We start from the raw sequence: 14,179 nt of genomic DNA, 5'->3' as shown, positions 1-14,179 counted from the left end.
TATTCTTGTAGATAATTCATATCTTCTTGTGATAAATCTTGATCAAATCTTTTTCCAAACAAATCTTGATTGTATCTTCTTTTCAACTTGGTCAAAGATTTTCTTCAATTATAAATCTGAATCAAATATTAATTTAGATTGTCTACAAAAACACGAATCTTCTTTCATACTCTTGCTTGATTTGAGCTGGAATGGATTTGGGTGGTTCTTGGATCTTCATAAGTTTTTGTTTCGGCTAAGTCTTCTTTTCATACTAAATTCTTTCAAGTTCAATCGTTAACTTTCCATTAGAGGCATTAACTTTCTTGTTGGAGTAAGATGTTGTGTTTCTTGAATAACATTATTTGGGGGAATAATTGCATGACTTAGAATTGGTGGCATTGGCCAAATCACCTTGTTGAAACTTTAGAGTCAATGCAACATTAAGAGTGTGTTGCACCATTTTGATCAGTGGATTATGAGCTTTGTATTTATGATTTGAACAATATCTTCAGAGTTAATTATATACCTTGATATGAACTCTTCAGATGCATGATGAGTTTGTGTAAATCAGAGGCATACAAGGGCTTTAGAGGTATTCTTCAAATTCAGTCTTCAAATAATCTTCAGAGGCAATCTTCATACTCAGTTTCAGTGCCATTCTTCAGAGGCAGTCTTTAGACCCAGTCTTCAAACCCAAACTTCAGATCCATACATCATAGACAATCTTTGTAACCTTCAGAGGCGTGTTACTTTCAGTGGTATATGCTCAAATGCAGACACTCTATAAGCTAAGTTTCCTTATTTAAGCACTCTATAAGCTTTAGATATTTTAGAGTATCAAATGAAGGTGCACTTTTGTGATATGGAATCAAACTTACCAAGGTTGTCTTTAGTATTTAACATATAACAAGTATAACCAAATTATTTAAATTAAGAGATGTTAGGTTTTTTACCCTTCCATAATTCATATGGTGTTTTATTCAGTATTGACCTAATTATGATTTTATTTTGAATATAACATGTAGTGGTGAATTCTGAAGGTGCAAATATGTTGTCGTTAATAAGTTAATCTTGCATAGTATTAGTGATTAACCACAAAGGTGTTTACATTCATGCATTCATAGTTGTATCATGCGTCCATAATTGGATGGATCCCACATATTCTTGTGAAGATTTTGAGTTAGTGGTGTTGCTTGGAAGAACCAACAATGTTCTTGCGAGGGGAGGCAATATTCTGGAATTATTGCATTGGCATATAGATTAAGTAATAAGGTTTATGTATACATCATGATTGAGGCGTGGTTAGCGTTTTATGAAGATAATTGATTTTTTGTACCTCTTGCTACTTGTTGTTGTGAGAAATAAGTGTTATTAATTATATAGATATTGTACTATTATTTTTTATTTATTGGTAAGTACTTTGGAGATAATCTTTACTTTTGGACAGATGACATTCCCAATTTGCTTTCGCACTCGGAGGAGTTTTCCGATGAATAGATGAAGCATTTCTTTTAATTTCTTGGGCAGTTGTAGTCAGCTTTAGGGAATTTATTTTTGATAGACTCTAGCTTATACCATTTTTTTTTTCTATTTTGGAAAGATATTTTTGAATCCTAAAACTTGAGTATTCAATTATCTGATTGAGATACTTGAGGATTTTTCATTAATTACGGATTGTTTGTTTGAGTTTATACGTGTGATTATGTATGTGCTTGCACGAGAATTGAAATATTTTAAAAACAAAATTGGATTGTATTTTAAACATAGTATTTCGAGATAATGTCTCAAAAAAAGTGGGAAGTTACACATCATTTGCATCTGAATATGAGTGTCATTTGCATTGTCTTATATGTGTGTTATTTGCATATCATTTTTAAATGTCATTATTATGATAGTTACTTGAAATTCATCCTTGCTTTGAAAGGCTTAACATCCTCTAAAAATATGGTTTGTTCCATTAGGCTTAGCATATTAAGAACAACAATAATCCAAAGGTCTTACATCCTAAGGAATTGTGAAATGTTAATCAATAGACTTAATAAGAATTCAAAGGCTTAACAACCTATGAATATGTGAATTCAATTGACAACAATTGTCAAAATTATGATAAATTTTTTATGTATCGTATATATTTTCTTATCTTTATATTTTTTTTCCTTTCTTTTGATTTCAATTATTAATTTTACCCTTGTGTGTATAAAAAATGTAAAATAACTTAATAAGTTTGAAATTCTTAGAAATCGTGTTATCATAATTAGGGAGAGTCCCGTAATATTGATTTAAAATTTTTTTTTAAAGAATCTCAAAAGGATTAATAAATTAATCAATTTTTGCATACTACATTCAGGGGGAGAAAATTGTTAATTAATTGCATAGTTGTTTGACATCATCTACGAGGAAGAGATGGTTAGTGCAAAAGTGGTTTTTAGCTACAATCCTCTTATTGATGCTTTGATGATAACAAAACAAACAAATAAGAACTGTTTTGATCCTCTGACTTCAGATCAAAAAAGAAAGCTTTGAATGAAGTCTCAACTAGAGTCAACACTTTGATTTAAAGTCAACCTTGTTAAGTCAAACAACTGAACCCAAAACTTGGAAGAAGTCAACATCTTTGCATCATATGATGACAAGAAAAGATAAACAAACATGTCAAAGCAATACTCTGAAGAATCTATTAAAGCTTGTGATTGACTCTGTTAAATGTGCTCTCGACACACCTCTGCTAAATTTGATAACAAGTTCACTCTAATGATTATGCGTTTAATAATTTTAGTAAACCAATTGACTCTTTGGTCAATGCTTCAAGTCAACATATGATAAAGTCAACGCTCATCTTTCTTAAGTCAATCATTTGAACTTCTTATCAAACATGGACTTATCCACTAATTTAAGAAATGCATGATATCCTCTAAAAGTGTCACCATATGAGAGATCTGCCTTCCTAAATCAAGATACGTAGAACTAATTATGAAGATATATATGAATGTGCCTTAAAGGTTTGTTTGCCTTAAATTCTTATCCAAGACCTCCAACGGTAATATCCTCAACTGGTATATTCCTTATTATTTAAGTAGAAAACGATCAATATGAAAAAGACAATGCTCTACGAAGATTTTAGTAAAAGCTTTGAACACATCAAAAAAGAGGAATTAATGGAAAATCCTCTCAGTAGAGAGTTATTAGAATAGATGTAAATCAATCACAGTGTCTCACACACTTGAATTGAAACAGATCTTGAAATGTAATATTATGTCAATAAGAGTTAGAACCTTAGAAAAAGACTTTGTGTCAATTTCGACACAAACTGGAACTGATATAAATTATCCCAATATGGAAATAACTCTTCCATCAATAAGATGTAACTGAAGAAGTGTAAAAATACTTATGAACCTCAATGACAACATGTCAGAAAGTTGAGAAAGATACGTTTTGTAACAACTTGGACAAGCATAAGAAAAATACTCGTAGAGTAAATAATAATTGTATGTTATTGTTTTAATAGTGGATTAAATCCTAGACTGTACTGAGGTAAAATCTCTCTATTAGGAGATGATTAGTTGTAACAACAATTTGTTGTGAACTAGTATAAAAATTCTTGTGTTTTTTCTCTCTCTCTAGTCTGTTATTAAATCTAAGTTCTTTATAATTCAACTTTATTCTTACTAAAAATGTCTCAACTTTATTTTTACTAAAATTGTTTCATAATCAAATAATTTTTCAAAAATGGAAAAACACAAAATGAAACTCCCATTTCTTATGTTTTTCAGCACCTTCAACTTGTGGACCTACCACCTGGTGTCAATCCTATAAGGAGCTAATGGGTGTACAAAATGAAGAGAAACCAGATGGAAGCAAAGATAGATATAGGATAGGTTGGTTGCGAAGGGATATAACCAAAAGAAGGATTGGACTATTTTGTTACTTCCAGTCCAGTCACAAAGATTATTATAGTCAGAACCTTGTTAGCCTTAACATCCATCAACAACTAGCACTTGCACCAACTAGACATAGATTATGCCTTCCAATATGGTGACCTAAACAAGAATGTGTATATGTGTTTTCCTACAGATATGACTTCAAAACTCTCAAACCAGGTATGTAAAAGAGAATAGTCTTTCACTGTCATGGCCATCTATGTTGATGACTTAGTCCTGGTTGAGAATGATCTCTCATAATTTCAAGAGACCAAGTAAGTTCTTCACAACTGTTAAAACAATATTGGGATCTGCAACAAAGATTAACCAACAAAACAGAAAAAACAAACAATTGTAAAAAAAACGAAAACGAAGAACGATCTTGACAGAACAGAAAACCAGAAAATAAAGACTGATTATCGTTCTTCGTTTTCTGCAGTTTTGATTAAACTGTTTTCAAAATCAAATGCAAGCGAAAATAAAGAAGGATAAGGGAAGAATAACACCAAGAATTTACGTGTTCGGTCTCAATTGATGAGACCTATGTCACGGACAAGCAAGCAAGACAATTCACTATGAATATTTGAATTTACAAGATTAAAGCCTCCTCAAGATTGTTCTCCTAGTATCTATCACTATTGAAACTCAGCAATACTAGTCTTCATCACAATCTCTATTTTTTGTCCCTTTAATCTTCTCTCTATGATTTTCTATGAATCATGAATTGCATATATCTCTCTTAGTTTTTTTTGGCCCTTGCTATTACAACCACAACATTACAGCTGCTACAATAACCACTTATCATAACCACCTATTATAACTACAACACAAGCAAACTAACTATAACCACCTATCATAACTAACTTGGCCAAAGGTAGTTATAACAACCACTAAAGCTTAATCAACTTTAGTTAGACGATTTGAGACACACATTCACAATTCTCCACCTTGACTCAATATCAAAATAACTCAATCATTGATCTTGCTGCCATTGCTTCATCTTTACTCTTTGTCGAAGCCAACTATGTCCAAGCAATGCTTGAACTTATCTTGCGAAAGTGATTTGGTGAATGCATCAGTTGGGTTGTCCTCGGTTGCAATCTTCTCAACTCAAACCTGCTTTGAATCGATCACATCTCTTATGAAGTAATACTTAACATCAATATGTTTAGACTTATTATGATACACTTGATGCTTGGATAAGTGTATAGCACTTTGACTATCACAATAAATTGAAACACAATTCAGATTTATTCCTAGTTCACCAATAATTTCTTTCATCCATAAAGCTTCTTTAACACCTTCAGTAAGCGCAATGAATTTAGCTTGAGTTGTAGAAAGTGCTACCACCGATTGTGTAATTGCTCTCCAACTTACAGCAGTCCCATATAGAGTGAAAACATAACCAGAAATTGATTTTCTAGTGTCCATGTTTCCAGAAATAGTTCCCCCTTCATTCTATTTCTTTTTATATCTATTCCTAAGATCCTCTTGGCCTCTCCAAGTTCTTTCATCTCAAACTTATTTCTAAGATCAGCTTTGAGCCTTTTAATCTGGTCTTTACTTGAGCTTGCAAGAAGAACATCATCCACATAGAGTAATAGGTAAATTGGAGAACATTCTAGACTTTTATGAAAAACTGGAGAATGTTCTTGAGCTGAAGAACGTTCTTGAGTTTTCTTTTTCAAAATGTAAACGCAGTTGTCAAAAGGACATATTTGGAAACCAGCTCTTATCATGAAATCATCAAACTTCTTGTACCATTGTCTAGGACTTTTCTTTAGGCCATACAATGATTTTTTAAGAAGACAAACTTTGTTTCTGTCTTTAGCAAATCCTTCAAGTTGCTGCATATAAATGGTTTCTTCCAGATCACCGTGTAGAAATGCTTTTTTGAAATCCAACTGCTCTAATTCCAAGTCTTGTTGAGTTACAATTGAAAGTAGAATTCTGATTGAACAATGTTTTACAACAGGTGCAAATACTTCATTGAAATCAATTCCTTCAAGCTGAGAAAATCCCTTTGCAACTAATCTTGCTTTGAACCTTATCTTCTCTTTACCTTGAATGCCTTCCTTTCTCTTGAACACCCATTTTGATCCAATTACCCTTTGACTCTTAGGAATGTCAACCAAAATCCAAGTTTGATTATTTTCTAATGATTGCAATTCTTCATTCATAGTTGTCATCCAAGCTTCTTTGTCCTCACTATTAATGGTTTCCTTGTAGTTTCTTGGTTCATCTCTTTGAAGATCTTCAGCAACACTTAAAGCATAACATATCTGGTTGGAGGCTTGATAACCCTTCTTTCACTATCCCTTACCAAATTGTAATTTGCCAAATCTGTTTCTGTTGCAGCATTATCATCAAGTGATGTATCAATTATGTATTCATGATTAATTCCTTCATCTTCAGGTGGCTCCACCTCTGTAAGACCCGTAATTTTAAAGTACACTTTATGTATTTTTGGGGTATTTTGGATTTTGGCTCGGAGGCTTTTAAGCCAAAGTTAATTATATTTTGGAGTTTTATAATCAAAAAGATATTTCGATGCCAATTAGAATTTCTCGTCGATAAATAAATTGAAATTAACTGCGGTGAATACTTTACGGTTAATTTTATGCGTTTCGGGCGAAACGGTAATTTAACAAATATCTAGATATTTTGAGATATTTGTTAAGTTATATTTTTTATATATATGTTTGCTTGGAGGGAAAAAGAAAGGAAAACTAGAAGGAAGGAAAAGGAAAAGAAAATAGTATAAAAGGAAGGAAGGAAAAAGGAAGAAAGGAAAAACAAAGGAAAGAAAAAGAAAGGAAAGAAAATCCCAATTGTCCATCTTCTTCCTCTGCGACCGCGAGCCAATTTCCCTCCTTTCTCCTATTTTCATTTTCGTCGCTTTCTTTTCTTCAAAACTAGTAACCCAAGGTTGGGTGAGAGTTAGATCAAGGTTTTCGCAACTCCACTCTTCCTCTTTGATTCGAAAACAAAGAAAAACGGTTTTTGAGATCCAAACACAAACCCCTCCGTTTCTTCTAGATCCAAACCTCATTTCTCGAAGAGATAGAAGGGAAAGTTGCTCACCACCACGCTACGGTGCTAGTGAACTAATTTGGAAGCGGCGTTGCGAGCGGAGATTTTACCGGAATTACTCGCGGTACCGGAAACGCACGTTAAAGCTAACGTTGAGGTAAGGGCTCCTTCCAAACTTCTAGCTTGCATTAGGGACTTATCTGTAGTTGTGTGGGAAGGAATTTGTTAGGGTTAAATGTATCGATTTGGGGAAAAACGAAACTAGTGCGTTATGGGTAAAAACCTTAGAGTTAGGTTTTGTTTATAATGATGAATGTTTCGTGGTAAATGAAATTTGATGTATCTGGGTGTTATGTTGCGTGATTTGTGTTCGTTGTATTTGGTGTGTTCGTACTTGATGTTTGTTAATTGGTGTGGTTGTTGTGAATTATGGTTTGAATGTGAAAGTATGTTTGAATTTGTTTCTGTGGAATTTGAAAACCATTAGAGTTAAACGAGTATTAAAAATGGGGAATCTTTTAATACCTCGGTTTACTTAATGTGTATTTGAGGAAAATGTTTAAGTTAACTGGGCGTTGAGAATGGGGAATCTCTTAATGTCTCGGTTACTTAATATTTTGTTTTGAAAACCGTTTAAGTTAACTGGACGTTAAGGAGGGGGAATCTCTTAATGTCTCGGTTACTTAATATTTTGTTTTAAAGAAAAATCGTTTAAGTTAACTGGGCGTTAAGAATGGGGAATCTCTTAATGTCTCGGTTACTTAATATTTTGTTTTGAAAACCGTTTAAGTTAACTGGACGTTAAGGAGGGGGAATCTCTTAATGTCTCGGTTACTTAACATTTTGTTTTGAAAACCGTTTAAGTTAACTGGGCGTTAAGAATGGGGAATCTCTTAATGTCTCGGTTACTTATTATTTTGTTTGGAAAATTGTTTAAGTTAACTGGGCGTTAAGAATGGGGAATCTCTTAATGTCTCGGTTACTTATTATTTTGTTTGGAAAATTGTTTAAGTTAACTGGGCGTTGAGAATGGGGAATCTCTTAATGTCTCGGTTACTTAATGTTCGTTTTTGAAAATCGTTTCAGTAAATGAGTATTAAGAATGGGGAATCTCTTAATGACTTATTTACTGAATGTTTTGTCTTGAAAATCGTTAAGTTAAATGAGAATTAAGAATGGGGAATCTCTTAATGTCTCGCTTTTTTATGTGTGTTTCGGTAAATCGTGCTGACCCGGGATAGGTGGCACCTTGGTAAACAGTACGGGCCGTGATAGGCAGTACGTTTACGATTTACGTTTGGTAAGTCGTGCTGACCCGGGATGGGTGGCACCTCGGTAAACAGTACGGACCCGTGATAGGTAGTACGTTTACGACTTACGTTCCTGAGGGAATTGTGTTTGGTAAGTTGTGCTGACCCGGGATAGGTGGCACCTCGGTAAACAGTACGGACCCGTGATAGGTAGTACGTTTACGACTTACGTTCCTGCGGGAATTGCGTTTGTCCGTGAGAGACTGCGCAGGGGTTTGTCCGTGAGAGACTACGCCCTGGTTTAAGTTAGATGAGAATTAAGAATGGGGAATCTCTTAATGTCTCGTTTACTCGTGTATGTTTTGGTAAGTTGTGCTGACCCGGGATAGGTGGCACCTCGGTAAACGGTACGGACCCGTGATAGGTAGTACGTTTACGACTTACGTTCCTGAGGGAATTGTGTTTGTCCGCGAGAGACTACACCCTGTTGATTTGTGAACTGTTGGTTCATTTTGTTTGTGTAGTAATGTGTTATAAATGCTAAGTGTTATGTTTTGGAATTTGGTGATAACATGTTTGATTGCAATACCATTTCGAAATCCATGATGTCGTAGTAATTGTGTTATCAGTGTTAAGTGTTAAGAATTGGGATTATGCATGAATGTGATTGAGTTAGTTTATGAATTTTTGAAAGAATACACAGGTAAATCGATTTCCCAATCGATTGGATAGTAAACAGGGACTTGGCCAAATGGACAAAATCGATTAGCCAATCGATTTTGTAATCAGTTTTCGAAAATCATTTACGAAATCGATTGCCCAATCGATTGGCCATTAAGTCAGGGGCTCAGCTATCCTGTCAATCGATTGCCCAATCGATTGAATCAAGCCAGAGTTCAAAATTTCACTAAAAACCTTCAGGAAATCGATTTGGAAATCGATTGGTATTAAGTCAGGGGCTCAGTACTCACTCAATCGATTTCCCAATCGATTGATTTCAGCCCAGGATTCTGTTTCATCAAAATCCTTCACCCCAATCGATTGCCTAATCGATTGGCTCAGTGAAAATCCTCAGTTTTAGTTGTATGATTGTTTGCTCATGAAACTATCCATGTCTTGATTTGTTATGTTATAATTAGGGGATTGAGAACCTCATTTTACTTTCATTTTAACTGGCAAAGTATTGTATGAACTTTTCGCATATTGAAAATCCTGCTAAGGTGCATGCTTGGTTGTAAAGTTATTTTTAGCATTCAAAACTTAAATGTTATGTGTTAACTGTTATTTTCGGTTGGTGACCTTTACAATTATTGTGGAAATCTGGGCTTTGCCCTCAGATGAGAGTCAGGACGATCCTACCGGTTCTTACCCTACGGACGGAAATGGAGATGGGAACGCTTGACTGCAGCTACGTTAGGAGAATCTCACGGGGCGCGTGGAGATTAGTCAGGGTGTTTAGTTGTGTTGTAAAATGATCAGATTAGGTTGGCATAGAGGGATCAAATGCCTTTCTTTTGTTTTGCATTTATTTTAAAATGGAAGACTGTACCTATACTAATATTGTCAGCTTGACATGTTATTTTCGATGGGTTACATGTACCATTTGTTGTTGGGTAAATGGTTTGGATTTATAATAGGAGTAACTTTTCCGCTGCCTGTAAATTATAATGACTCAATTATTTATCCAAAGGCATTTCTTTATTCATTTCTCTGCTTTATTTTAAATTCTTTTGAAAAAAAAAAAATATACCCTCGCTTTGAAAAACGGGGTGTTACAACCTCAATCTAAACACTCTTATCATTGTTGTTTGAAGCACTGTTAAATGAAGATTGTTCTTCGTTTCTGCAATGTTCTTCATTTTTGCAGTTCTGAAACAAAGATCGTTCTTCGTTTCTGCAATGTTCTTCATTTCTGCAGTTCTGAAACGAAGATTGTTCTTCGTTTCTGCAGAATTGAAACGAAGAATGATCTTTGTAAATCATGGGAATTCTTGTTTCATCAAACACTACATCTCTTGATATGATGCACTTGGGCACACCTTGGTCAATTCTCCACAACTTGTAACCTTTTATTCCTTTAGGATAACCGATGAAAACACATTTAATTGCTCTAGGATCCAATTTATCTTGCCTTGTGTGAGAAAATGATAAAGAACCAAATATCTTCAGATTTGAGTAGTCAATTGGGTTGACATTCCACATCTCAATTGGTGTCTTAAATCCAATAGCTGATGAAGGACATCTATTTATCAAATACACTACTGTAACTGCAGCTTCTCCCTAGAATGTTTTAGGCAGCCCTGCATTCAAGATCACACATCTGGCCCTTTCCAAGATTGTTATATTCATCCTTTCAGCAATGCCATTTTGTTGAGGGGTGCCTGCAACTGTTCTATGTCTTTGAATACCTAAGTCCATGCAATACTTATTAAACTGCTCTAAAAGATACTCCAGGCCATTGTCAGTTCTTAAACATTTAAGCTTAGTTTCCTTTTGAGTTCCAATTTGCATATGCCATTCTTTAAATTTCATAAAAGTGTCACTTTTATTTTTAATGACATAGATCCATACTTTCCTAGAATAATCATCAATTATGGTTAAGAAGTAAGAACAACCAGCATGAGTTTTTATCCTTAAAGGACCCCACAAATCAGAATGAGCATATTCAAAAGGTCTAGCGGTATTGTGTTGGCCAACACCAAAATTGCCCCTCTTAGACTTTCCTAGAATACAATGATCACAAAATTCCAATTTTTCAATTTTGTCACAATTAAGCAAATTCTGTTTTGATAACTCAATTAAGCCTCTTTCACTTACATGTCCTAACCTCATATGCCATATTCTAGAAGATGAATGCAAATTAGAACTAGCAACTGAAGCTTGTGCAATTATAGTAAACCTCCTAAAATATACAAGCCATTTCTTTTAATGTCTTTAACAATGATATTATCTTTATTAATAATAGTCATAATACCATTCTTTATGTTGGTGGAATATCCTAAAATGTCAAACATACCAACAGAAATCAAATTTTTTTTTAATTCAGGTATGTACCTTACATCATTGAGCAGTAAGTGGCATTGAACATTCTAAATCTGATTGTTCCTTTGCCTTGGACTTTACATGTTTTGTTGTTGCCAAGAAGAAGGACTCCACCATCACGAAGATCTATTGATTCAAAATAATCCTTTCTTGGACACATGTGGAAAGTACAACCTGAGTCTAATACCCAATTCTTTTCACCTTCAGAATTTGAAATCATCAATGCCTCTGCAGATTCATAACCAGCATCAACAAGTGCAACATTTCCTAAATCTTGAGAGTTTCTTAATTCATTTCTTTCTGGACAATCTTTCTTGAAATGTCCCTTCTTGTGACAATGAAAGCATCTATACTTCCCTTCAGATTTTGAATTTGCATTGGACATTTGTTTATTTCCATTTGATCATTTCCTTTTAATTCTTCCTCTGGTCACATTCAGAATTTCAGCATGATTATCATTCTTGAACTCAATTCTTTTATAGTTTTCCTTTGTCCGGATGGATGCATGAACTTCTTCAAGAGTAATTGTTTGTTCTCTTCCAAACATTATAGCATCCTTGAAATGTTCATATGAACTTGGTAGGGCTCTAAGCAAAGTCAGAGCTTTGTCTTCATCATCTAGCTTGACTTCTAAATTGTCTAAATCATCAAGACTCTTGTTAAAATCAGCAAGTTGCATTGTAACTGGTTTATCATCATCCATTTTAAAAGAGAACAATTGTTGTTTCAAGAAGAGTCTATTTGAAACTGATTTAGTCATGTAGAGAGATTCAAGTTCAAGCCATAAGGTTACTGCAGTTGGTTTCCTTGCAACTTCCATCAAAGCTTTGTCTCCAAAACACAAGATTATAGTGTTCTTTGCTTTTTCAATCAGTTCTTCCTTTTCTCGTGCAGTCATTGTTGCAGGAAGAGTCGATTCACCCTTCAACGCATTCCCCAAGCCTTGTTGTACCAGAACATCATGCATCTTTATCTACCATAGACCAAAATCATTTGATCCATTGAATTTTTCAATGTCGAATTTTGTGGTTCCAACCATTGTTGCTCCCTTCCCACAGACGACGCCAATTATTAAAACAATATTGGGATCTGCAACAAAGATTAACCACCAAACAGAAAAAACAAACAATTGTAGAAAAAAAAACGAAAATGAAGAACGATCTTGACATATTAGAAAACCAGAAAATGTAGACTGATTATCATTCTTCGTTTTCTGCAGTTTTGATTAAACTGTTTTCACAATCAAATGCAAACGAAAATAAAGAAGGATAAGGGAAGAATAACACCAAGAATTTACATGTTCGGTCTCAATTGATGAGACCTACATCACGGGCAAGCAAACAAGATAATTCACTATGAATCTTTGAATTTACAAGATTAATGTCTCCTCAAGATTGTTCTCCTAGTATCTATCACTATTGAAACTCAGCAATACTAGTCTTCATCACAATCTCTCTTTTTTCTCCCTTTAATCTTCTCTCTCTGATTTTCTATGAATCATGAATTGCATATATCTCTCTTAGTTTTTTTTTGCTCTTGCTATTACAACCACAATATTACAGCTGCTACAATATTACAGCTTTATTTATAGTATACACAAGCAAACTAACTATAACCACCTATCATAACTAACTTGGCCAAAGGTAGTTATAACAACCACTAAAGCTTAACCAACTTTAGTTAGATGATTTGAGACACACATTCACAACAACAATTTTGGAATCAAATACATTGGAAAGATCAAGTATTTTTTGGGAATTGAAGTAGTATAATCTCATAGGGGGATTTGTATATTTCAAAGGAAATATTGTTTAGACTTACTCACAGTTACAAGAAGGTTGGGATGCAAGTCAGCTAGCACTACAATTGATTACAATCTTTGGTTAAAGCAAGAGGATGTCAGACCATTGACTGAGTCATTTGAATATAGAAGACTTAGGCCAGAAATTACCTATTCAGTTCAACAACTAAACCAAACCAATTCATGTCATCACCGACACAAACACATCATTAAGCATTAACGAGGATTCTAAGGTATTTGAGTAATGTACCAGAGCAAGACACCGACTCTATTTTGTGACAACCTTGGTTCAATTCACATTGCAGCCAATCCAATATTACATGAGAACAAAGCACCTAGATATTGACTTTCATATTGTTAGAGAGAAGACTCATAATGGAACTTTAAAACGGTTGTCACTTGCAAAACATGACCAATAAGCTGATTTCTTCACCAAAGGACTATTGCCCAGAATTTTCAAATGCTTTACTAACAAGCTCGAAATTTTCAACTTATTCCAACCTCAAGCTTGTGGGGGGATGTTATAAAACAAATGATGAAGCTTGTTATCCAAGTAACAAGCTTGTCAACCATGATAAACTGGGAGCTGACTGAAGACTGGCTAAGAGCTGAAGGATAGATTCACTAGGAGCTGATGAAGTAACTGAGAGCTTATTGAAAACTTATGAAAACATTAACTGGTAGACTGACTAGAAGCTGACTGAAGGCTTATGGGCACATTGACTGAGAGCTGACTAAAGGCTTATGGACAAGCTGATTATTAGAATTCGTCATAATTAGTGTGTTTTGATTAAATCTCTTTTCCATTGTAAATTTATGTTATAGTTAGTTATATTTTTGTTAGTTAGTTTTGTTCAGGTAGTTAAGCTTGTCAATTGCTTGTTAGTCAGGCTAACTACCTTGTATATAGGTGTTAATCCCTTTGATAAACTCAATCGATTCTCTTGTTAATCAATTCATATTTTTATATAATTCTAAGAACGTTCGTGCTCCACCTTGTTTAGGCATTATGTTTATGTAGAAGTTTTTTTTTGTTTTTTACAAAAAAATAAAAATCATTAATTCAAATTTTTATAATACTGTTGACGCCTAATTTCGTCCGCTCCTTTTTAATTATTTGCTAAAAATAAAAATAAATGACATTTTATATTTTT

This window comes from Cicer arietinum, chromosome 5 (genome assembly GCF_000331145.2).
Source record: "Cicer arietinum cultivar CDC Frontier isolate Library 1 chromosome 5, Cicar.CDCFrontier_v2.0, whole genome shotgun sequence".
In the NCBI taxonomy this organism is placed as follows: Eukaryota; Viridiplantae; Streptophyta; class Magnoliopsida; order Fabales; family Fabaceae; genus Cicer; species Cicer arietinum.
The sequence above is the reverse complement of the archived record's forward strand: the minus strand, read 5'-3'. Positions refer to the sequence as shown.